General features: G+C 38.7%; 1 protein-coding gene across 2 annotated transcripts in view; it reads left to right on the top strand.

The window, feature by feature from the left end:
- The window catches only part of ALG1 (ALG1 chitobiosyldiphosphodolichol beta-mannosyltransferase), a 29105-nt gene extending 22388 nt beyond the window's left edge, over window positions 1-6717 (top strand). For both annotated transcript variants that reach the window (XR_011134760.1, XR_011134761.1), the window contains 2 exons: window positions 5101-5160; window positions 6551-6717. The gene's annotated coding sequence lies outside the window, so the exon portion shown is untranslated. The remainder of the gene's footprint in view (window positions 1-5100; window positions 5161-6550) is intronic.
- The last annotated feature ends 3923 nt before the right edge of the window (window positions 6718-10640 follow it).

Here is a 10640-nt window from a genome sequence, read left to right as displayed (position 1 = left end):
TAGAGTATTGAATATTTCTCTTCATACTCCTTCCTCTTTCTTCCTCATGCATATTAATGAAACACTCTCTTTCTAAGTTTTTAAATCAGTCTACTACTTTTTAAATTATCAGATATATTTGCTTCATTCATAAGCTGATAGACTACTGCTCTGAAATAATATCTACTTATTTAATAAAATTAAAGAATTCGAAAGAAGGGGGAGATAGGCCTAGTAGTCAAAAGTTTAAAAAATTGGTTTAGTAGTGCAGCAGAACAAGCATTTCAGACACCTTTGGTAGGCCAGACATTAACTTTAACTTTATCTAGGAATAATGTTAAAAATAAGTTAAGCTGTAAGGTGTGTGAAATCATGTTGAGGACCTTATGCGGTTTGTATGCTGTAGATTTCCTGCCCCTTGTTATTTCCATTATCTGTTCTATATTGATTACTTCAAATACAGATGGCATAAAAATATCCTGTGCTGGTTAAGAAAAAGGGTGATGCTCCAACAGCTGTAACATCTCCGACATATACATAGGCTCTGTGGCACTGTGTAGGTCACTTATTTCATCTGTAAAACGAAAATTCAGTTCTACTGAATGTTCTTCTACCTTTATTGCTGCTGAATTTGAATGCCTTCCAATGGCACGCTAAAGACCATAACGGATATCAGATCATATATGGATGCTTCTTTATCTTACCAGGGATAAAAAACGTAGATAAAGCATAATGTTTGATACAGCATATGCACACACACATACATTTTGTATTTGGGTGGTTTAAATTAGAAAAGTCAAAATGTGTTTTGCACTTGAACATTAAGAGGATTTGGTTTACATATTCATTTCTGTTTAACTGGTTTGGAAATCTGAGGCAGTAGATAAGTTAAAAGTGTTTGAAAGCCCAAATCTAATACGGGATGGGCTACTCTTCAACTCCCTGCTTGAACTTCTCTGCTGGAACGGCTAGAAAATTTGACAACAGCAGCAGCAAGTGGGCAGAACCTGTCCCTCATCCTGCTTGCTAGTAGACTCATTGATTCCTTCTGCTTTCCCTCCATCTTTGTCGGTCTTTTCAGTGTAGATTTGCAAGTTTTGGGGGATGGAAGACAGTACTTTTTGCTCTTAGTCTAGTACTTCTTTTAAAGGAAGCGATCATGAAACTCGCAGGCAAACAACCTGGACACTGGTGCTAAGTGCACATGTGAGTATGTAGGTGCATGGAGATAGTTCCACGGAGAATGTGAATAGGGAATTTTGTTATCAATCCTAGAATAAGCTGATGTAGTTCACTTCTGTCTTGTAAAAGCAGTAAGCGTGTTCTCCCATAGCACAGTAGACTGGGACTGTTGGGGTACTTTGCTTGAAAACTGCTTTTAGCAAGCAGCCGGATAAGACCAGTGAAAATCTAGGAATGCTATTTGCAAATTCCCAAAAACTATTCCCAGACAGATACATTTAATTCTGTACATGGCAGTAACAATTTTATTGAGCTTTGATCAAGGAGCATAAGAAGTTGGGAATAACTTGCCATCAACCAAATTATGTCAATTTGCACAAAGTTTCCTTCTTACCCTGTGTATACAAAAGGCATTTCAGACAATTACTTTTTTCTTAAATGCCTCAATTTGTGGATGAAATGGAGATAGAAGTTCTATTTTTAAACCTCCTGAAATACACCTAAAACTTGATAGGCTTAGTTTTTAATTTGAAGGGGAAGAGGGTATCATTAGATTGCCCAGCCTTGCCTGAGAGATCTTTAGGCAATTTGCTTTCTATTTTGATTTTGTACCAAATACATCTCTTAGCTTTACACTGTTATTGAGCAGAGAAATAGTTTTATTTCCCTTTCTTTATAAAGGTAATAATAGTACAGAATGCAATTTTTAGGAGTAGGTTGGTGTTTGCATTGCTGGACTGTCCTTGCAATAAAAGGAGATCTTTTTCTTCTGTGTTTATAAAAATGTTATCACCCTGGAGTCAGTGCCTTGCATTTTATTAGTTTTCTGTTATTTCACATTTTTTTAATTCCCTCTACAGAAACGAGTTATTCCAGGCTTACCTCAGGGTCTCTCTAATGCAAACAAATTAGCCTTTTAAGTCATCATCAATTTGTTCTTGACTGGCTAGTGGAGAGGAACAAAATCTAGAAGGCAATCAAAGCGCACACACAGAGAGTGAAAATGCCACAGCCTTAAAGTATGGCTGGGAAATTTTCTTTCTTTTCCTTCTGTTTCTCTTTGATACCAAGACTCAGTCCCAAACCCCTGGAAATTGCTGGTTACTTCTAAACATGTGATTGGCTTAAAAATTAGATAGCTTTCAACAGTAAATATCGACTATCTGAGGCTTTAGTGTATACTTTGGTTAAGTGTTCAAACCTCCCTGTGGAACTAGGAGGACTGCTCTGAACCTTACTACTTTTACAAATAAGAGTAGAGTTCCTCATGTAGTTGCCTAACTCAGTCTGGAATCTGGTGCAGGAATATTTTAGGACCTGTGTTGGGCACACAGGCAGGGAATGTTTTCTTTCCCTGCCAGAAGAACATCCGCATAAAATGTTTTGTAGCTTTTCAGGTAAACTTCTATCTCCATGCTAGTTGTTAACCACAGCCTCTTACTATTTGTATCACTCTTCTGCATTCATAGCCAAAAGGTTGGTACTCTGGTGGGTGACTTCATTATTGCAGTGAAATGCGTGCAACGTCAAAGAGAAAATCATGGATGTGTTTAAACAGTGCTTAGCAATAAGACGCAATTCTTTAGATTAGAAGCAAAAACAAACATTTGCAGAAGAAAGGCAGAATTTCATCAACAGGTGAAAAAACAGGTTCAGTATGTAATGCCAAAAAAGCGTGGAGTATGTACTTCATTCTGGAGGCTTTGCGGAACACCTGAAAGGCAGTAACTCCAACTGCGTCAATGACCGTAAAATAGCTGAATTTGATTTAAGTCAATGCCAGTCGCTAACTCATCACGATTACTTCCTGTATAACTTAGGAATTTTTCCTTGGAGACCTCAGACTGTTCAAACATAGTATTTCTTTTCTTTTGAAATCCACTGAGTTGTCGTGCCTGTCTGTTACGACTGCAGGCTTGTTGAATATTTTGATCAGATTGATGTTGTGCTACTATAAACCTTTCAACTCACGGATATTTGGCAAATGGTAAAATATCCAGCAGTTTAAAAACAGAATCTAAGTAATAGAATGGTACAGACTAACAAGGAGGAGGAATTAAAGAGAAAAAATGGTCCAGTGGTTCTCGTTATAGGCTCTGAGTTGAGTTTGACTCTCTGCTTTGCCTAGATTTGCTGCCTTAATTTTGGGAGGTTGCTTAACCTTTCTGCACTCACTCCCCAAAAAGGAAAACTTTGGAAACTGGTTTCTCAATCAGTTATTTTCATCAGTTTGCAGATTCCAATGGCTTGTAATAAATTGTTGAAGCCATTTCTAGAGGGTTGTACCCAGAGACGGATGATGCTAGATAACGCTATATGTATGTGGCAGTGAGGAATGTGGTTCATGACAGGATGCCGTATCTTGCTATAAAAATAAAAAGGTGCGTAGTGATCAATAGTAATGTGCTTTCTTACTTGGACAGCAGCTGCAAATCCTCTTTAGCTTGTTTAAAATTATGTAGCACTTGGTAGAATGAATAATACATTCTACTAAAAGATTTTGCATTAAAATAATAATTTATTAGGTATTGTCTTATCCTAAAGAAGGAGTGTGATAAGAACACTATCAGCCTCTGACTGGAAAAAGGACTTACCTCAATAAAGTGATTAGCTTCACAGTCTGCCTTTCTCAAGCTGGGTATGCTGTCCCAGAACAAATATCAAGTATTTTATTGTCCAATTGGATTTTGGTCTCTTTATTGTTAAGACTCTAGCAGAGTTATATTTGTCCCATTGCACAAGAGTAGTAGTTGTAATAATATCTAGACAAGTCTATTATATCACCATTTTACTATTCTCTGCTCCCAACTGTAATGCTTTGTTGTTGCACTGTGAGACATGTCCCCCTTACTGATGCAGGGTCCTAACGTGAAAACGCAAGGCCTGGAGAATTTCCTGCTGTCAACAAGGAGCTTTGCGCTCGACTTGCAGTGCACGCAGTCAGAGTGCAGAGGCTTCGCGTAAATTCAAGATTTTAAAGAGCATGATTTCCCGAGGCCCTGTCCTTTCTGTCTTCCTTAGCCTTCAACTGGGACTAAATGTTCTCAGCCCAGCTGAAAGTCTGGCTGTAATTACCCAGCCAGAAAGCTGCATTTGTCAAAAAACTAGGACGTGGGAGCAGCCCTGCTTCTGAGGACCAAAGTTCCTGTGCCTTTTTTTACTTTTCTGCCAGACTCCAGTATATCACAGTAAAAACAACAGCATCTTTCTATGAACTCACCCTGAACTACACCCCTTTTGCTGCGGCTAGTTCTATTAAAGTCCCTCTGAAGACCTAAACTAATTTAAAACAGAATTGGAATTCCTTGAAAAATTTTATGTCACAAGAAAAATGATCCTCATAACTGCTAGCTGATAGAATCCTTTATAATGAAGTGTTTTATGGCTATGTGCTGTTTACTAGAATGTTTTCACTGAATGTAATAATGTTCACTTTTATATTTCATCCAGAATAATCAATGTGTGTGTGAAACATGACTAAATGATGGCTGGACGATGACTGAACTAATGTTTTATTGAGATTTTAAGGAATGGAAATGCAATTTTGGAGTTTTGTATATTTTAAAGCAGTGAATAAAATATAATTTGCTACGAACAACTTACTACCTGCTGAAATAAATCGCATATTTGCTGATGCTCTTTTCAATTGTAACAGCATTTTATTTCTTTATTTAGCATAGATAAGTATTATTTAATCAGTAATGAAAAGCTTAGGGATTTATGGAGCAGTTTCATATCAGGAAACTAGAACACCAGAGACAATTATTACTGCTGTCATACTACTGAGGTGTGGAAAAAGTTTGTGCTATAGAAGTTTCCTTCTTATAAATAAAGGTTTTTTTTGTTTTTTTTTTTTTTTCTGTATGTCCTTTTCACTATTCAAAAAGTATTATAAGAAGAGCTCACGTCAGTGCCTGTCATTTATTGTCTTTCATGCAGAATACCTGCACGGTGGTCGTATGTATGGACAATAAGCTATCTACTTATCTGGTAATTTTGGTAAGTGGCTCAGTTCTGATCTGACTTAAATCAGTATTTTACTCTTAGCTTCACTGGAATTTCTCTCCAAAAATAATGTATGAAAAGAGGGTCAGGCCCAAAAGGTTCAGTCTGTTCTTTGTTTCACTGGAAACTAAATTAGTCTTGATTTTCTGCTGCCTGGGATAGTGGGTAGCTGTTTGCACTTGTGCAAAGAAGGTATAAGAAAGTCCTGAGTTGTGAGCAGTCATTCAGTTGGGCCTGGACGGCAAATCTGACTCTTCACTGTTTCATACCTTATGGAGTCATAACCATAGGGATATATACATTCTGCTTCTGAGACGAAACATTAGACCGTCAGGCATGTGTTTCATTTGAGATTAGGAGATAAGGAGTACTGGTCTAACTCAGTCTGCACAGGTGTTGATAATAATGTTTCATGAAAGTATCTCAAAACCCACATGATCTGTAATGAATTATGCCTCATACCATTCTCTTTATTACTGAAACACATATACAAAAAACAGTTTGCATAGGGTTTGCAAGAAATTTGTGGGATCAGGAGGACAGCTAGAAACTTTACTCTCCAAAGATTTCTCACTGCCCGTGAGCCAGTCAGCCCCCTTCCCAAGGTGGGAAAAATTAGTTTAGCTCCATATTGGAGTTAATCGGTTATCAGCAATAAAAGAGAAGTGGAGTGAGTCTGTCTGATTAATAGGGATTGCAACTGTCCGGAGTCATCAGCAAGACTCTAAAAGAAAGATTATAATTATACTGTATTTTCTTCCTTGATGATAGGAAGCAAACTTATGGCAACTGTTACTAGGATACTAGAGAGAGGGGTGTAAGGCTCCTTACAATGGTGTAGTAACCTGAGCACTACGTAAGCACGGAAATTGGGTTGTGGAGCACATTAAGAAAACTTGAGGCAGAAGCTGACCGTAGCCTATATGCAGGGCTGAAATGAGCCCCAAAGGAGGCCCTGGGATTGCAGTGATCCTTCTGATTCTGTAAGAGTGGAATAAGAGTGACAAAAAGATCTGAGATCTTCCATAAAGGTAAAACATCAGAAGGTACAATATCTGAAATGTCAAAACAGCTGTATATAAATATTTGGCTTGAAAGGCTTGAAATACTCTTTTGATTTTACTATTTTGCTTTTAGAATGATATCATTTTCACAAGTTGTTTTGACCTTGCTGAAAAAATGTTTTGCTAATTTTCCTTCATAATTATAGCTATAGTGATGTTTCTGTGAAATATTTTTACTTTATTAACCATGTGTTTCTAAAGATAAGCATATGTCAGATCAACACTGGTTTGTAAGGCTTACTCTGTATTTGAAGTCATGCAGTGGTTAGGCTGCTAAGTGTGGATGTAGAGACTTGATTCAGTTCTTTTCTCTATTGCAGATTTCTTGGAGAAGCAACCTGATTTTTCATCAGACAAGGAGAGCACTGGACTTGGTTAAAATTTGCAGCAAGAACTCAAAGAGCTAAGAAATCACATTGAGACAAAAATTCAAGGTTCACAGATCAGAGTAGAAGCCAGTCGGAACTAGAATTGGAGCAGTGAGAAACTGTTGGTAATTTCCAACCATTGCGTGCCTCGGAGGTGTTGTAGATTATTTTTGCTCGTACAAATCAAAGCAAAATGTTGCAGAACTACTTGAATGGTCAGTTTAGCACAGTTCAGCATCAGCGTACAAATCAGTGGCTCAGAAGATGGACAGGAGGGGGATTCCACTGCAGCAAATTTGACTAAATAACTTAAATGGTGCTCAAAACTTACGTCCAGATAAAAGAGACTGTACAGCTCTTGTTATGCTATTTGAAGTCAGCCAGTAACTTCAGCTTGCCAGGGAATAGGTGAATGCTAAATAGAAAGGAGATTGACAGAGTATGTATAGAGACTTGAGCTTTTGATATGTTTGATACAGATGATGACTCCTAAGTTAAATTGGCAAGGTAGTGATTCATTGATACTCCAGTAGACTCAGCTTTGCTGTGAAGATCAGCAGAAGGCAAGGCAAAGACATACTGAGAAACTGTGGAATTTGCCGTAGTGTTTGAATAATTTCTTGGCAGCAGCCCACAAGGAAAAAAAGCTGCCCCTACAGGGAAAAGGAGCAATTGACTGCCCTAAGGCTTGTAAGTATGGTTCTCTTTCTAATACGTGTGATGGAAAAGAGGAATTCTGATATAGATCATGACATTTCTGAAAGATATTAGCCAAAATGATAATTTAGTTTGTAAAATAGAGGAAATTGGCAAGAATGCAAAAGCTGAGAGAAGCAGTTCCATTATTTGCCAGTGTTTTGAAAAACAGTATTGCTCCAAACCCCAAAGGACAGTTATAAACATAAAAATTACTGATAGATGTATCATCATTTCCTAAGGACATGTCCAGTTTAGAAGGAAATGAAGCAAAATATGTAGATCTGACTGGCTTACCTGTTTTGTTTACATTTTAACTAAATGACAGCAAGTTTAGCTGTGAGGCTAGCTGTTAAGTGCAATAGATTTGTGAAGTGAGTAGAAATACCATAACTGGTTAAGAAAGCTAGAGAGCAATCCAAGCGTGCCGAAACAGGCCAGGGAAGAGTCAGCGACCAACCTGAGCCATGCAATTGCTTGCAGACAGAGACAACATCTGTGGAATATGTACTTACACAAAAAAAGGGTTTAAAACGTGCACTGCTGGAACTTGAGCTGAAAGTATTCATAGCCAAAGTGATAACTTGGATTTCAGTGTGATAAAAAACATATAAAAAGGCCCACTCAAAGTCTTGAAAATTCCTTCTGAGGAAAATCTTTTTAACAATGTACCTCAGGCGAAACAAGAAGTTGCTAGACTCTTTTTTTTTCAGTGAAACTGTGCCTGGGGACAGAGACCAGTAGAACTGCTGCCCGCTGAGGCAGCCCAGCGCTGTTCCAGACAAAGTACGCGGGGGTCGCTGGTATCTGACTTCTGTGTATCTAAGGCAAGGGTAGAGGGGGAGAAGAGTGCTTCTCTTTGCTTGCCATTCTGATCGCCTGCAAAAGGTAAAAAGGCAGAGTTACAAGGCATGAACTAGAGGGCCTTATCAAATGCTGCCACTTAAAGTAAGTTTAAGGGAAAGACTGATGAGCATGTGCTTGCGGAATATCTTTTGGGTTTGAATCAAAGCAACCGAAGTTGCTGAAATGCCAGAAAGCAGAGCAGTCTGGCTATGAATCAGTTCTGCTACTATTTTGAAAAAAACAGGTCGCACTGCGCAGGCAGAGTATATCATTGATATTGGAGGAAAGGAGCTTATTAAGTAGCCTCCTTACCATTTATCAGTAGAAAAGAGAGAAGGGATCTGACAGATAACTGAAAAAATACATGAGGAATGTGTAACTGAATTGCCACCCTAATCCTGGAACCTCATTCATAGATTTAGGCAAAAAAAAAAAGAAAGGGCAGCACTATTTCTCATGTGAACTATAGAAAATAAAATGAAATTAATTTATGACTCTCATCAGTTACCACATATAAATGACAAGCTGGAAGCCATACCTAATTTGGTCTGGGTTGTTCACATGTAATCTTCAAAGTGGGTATTTGCAAGGAAAATGGATTCGAAGAACAGAAAAGAGAAGACCCAGGTAGCATCTTAAAAAGAGAGCTTTCAGCTTTCAGTCACATTTGAAAAGCAAATGGACAGGGTTTTATGTAGCCGCCTATCACAGTCTCTTTGTTATACCTAGATGATACCCTGCTGAATGCTAAAACATCTGAATAACTGATTTCTTTCCAAACATGCTGTGATAAGCTTAAGCCGCCAATCTGCAGTGGAACCTAAAAAAAGGGGAATAATTTAGAAAGAGGAAATTTACCTAGACCCAATCAATGAGGGAGACTATGTGAAGCCTTGCAGAAGTAACTTCCTCCATCACAGGACTTTGTTGTTGTTGTTGCAGGGAATTTAAGGGTTTACCAACACTGTGAAACTATTGCATGGGATAGGAGGGAGAGGAAAAACTTATTTTGGCAAGCAGAGCGTGACTGTCGTTCTCAGAATTGAAAACGTTTCTAGCGACCGCTCTTATTTCAGCTTTCTGATAGTTCAAAATGTGTCTGCACTGCTGTTGAAATGTAGCTTAAGAGTTAGCTGAGCTGGTGGTGAATGAAATAATTGTAATCCTGCAGCAATTTATTTAGGCAACATAAAGCTCGGCGTGGACAAACATGGCTGAGAGGCAGGACAAATTGGGGGCTGAGCTCCTTGCTGCCGTGGCTAACCTGCTGCTGGTAAATGAGCTACGCCAAGATGGCCCGATCTAGGCTACGCTTCAGTCCGCCGTGCGGGTGTACCCACCCGTGCTGTTGTTTATGACTTGGGAACAGGGCTGACAGAAGAAAATAAATGACTGGAGAGGGCAGTACTATATTAGAGCACAGTTTTAAGTTCTTCAAAGAGAAATTACAGCACTACCTGAAAGAAACTCCTGGCTGTGGTTGAACCTGTAAAACATTTTCACAGCTCTTTATAGCAAGGAAGTTTGGTCAGGACAGACCATACATCCCTGAAATAGCCCTTTAAATTCAGGAATCTTGAAGGATAACTTCAGTAAATGGCTGGAAAAACTGCAGTGCTGTGATTTCACAGTTCCTTATAGACTTGGGCATATGGGTAATAACATTGAGGCTTTCTCCAAACTGGGACACTAATTGCAAATATTGCCTTAAGTGGGGAAAAAAAGGAATTGGGTGCTCAGTGAAATGAGTGTGCTGAGGAAGAGATAGTCATGTGCTGTTGTTCCCTAATTAGTCAAATAGCAAAGCTTTCTGTTTCATCCACCCAGTTCTCTCCCAAGACTCTCATCTCCACCCTTTCAATAGATTTCCAATTATGCAGGTATTCATTTACTCCTCCTTCCTTAATGGCAGTGTATGATACAGACCAGATGAGTGCATGAACTGCTGCTGTGGCACTCAAAATGACGTTAGCTGAATGTCTGATTTTCTCCTGAACGCTTCCTTTTGTCTTTCAATAAGCATCTTCTGTGTAAATACTGGAGACCCACTATAGGGCTCAGGAGTTTACACATCAGTGGATATATCTGGATACTGTCAAAGGGTTCAGCTAAATAATTCTGTTTAAAATCAGAACCAAAAGCTCTGAGTATCATCTTTATGCCCATATACTCATTATCAAATCCACAATTTCCTTTTGTTAAAGCATACTGACTCTTGGAAAGAGTGTAACAAAAAAACAGAGCATAATGTAGGAAAGTATAGTTAGCATGTAATGGTACACAGCAATACACAGACGTACACACATGTATACATGAGGGAGCGAAGTTTCGGCTGGGCATTGCGTTTAGATGGGTGGGCTATAGCTTGAGGAGGAAACGTGAAGAATAGCATGCAGGTTCAGCGACGTACTTCATTCTTCACTCAGTGTTGACCACTCCTGCTCTTGTCACTGTGGAGAGGTTTTCCTTAAAATCTACACCAAAAAGAACCTAAGTCTAT

The sequence above is a fragment of the Struthio camelus genome, chromosome 15, assembly GCF_040807025.1.
Source record: "Struthio camelus isolate bStrCam1 chromosome 15, bStrCam1.hap1, whole genome shotgun sequence".
NCBI lineage: Eukaryota > Metazoa > Chordata > Aves > Struthioniformes > Struthionidae > Struthio > Struthio camelus.
Note: the sequence above shows the minus strand (reverse complement) of the source record. Positions and strands in the feature narration are given on the sequence as shown.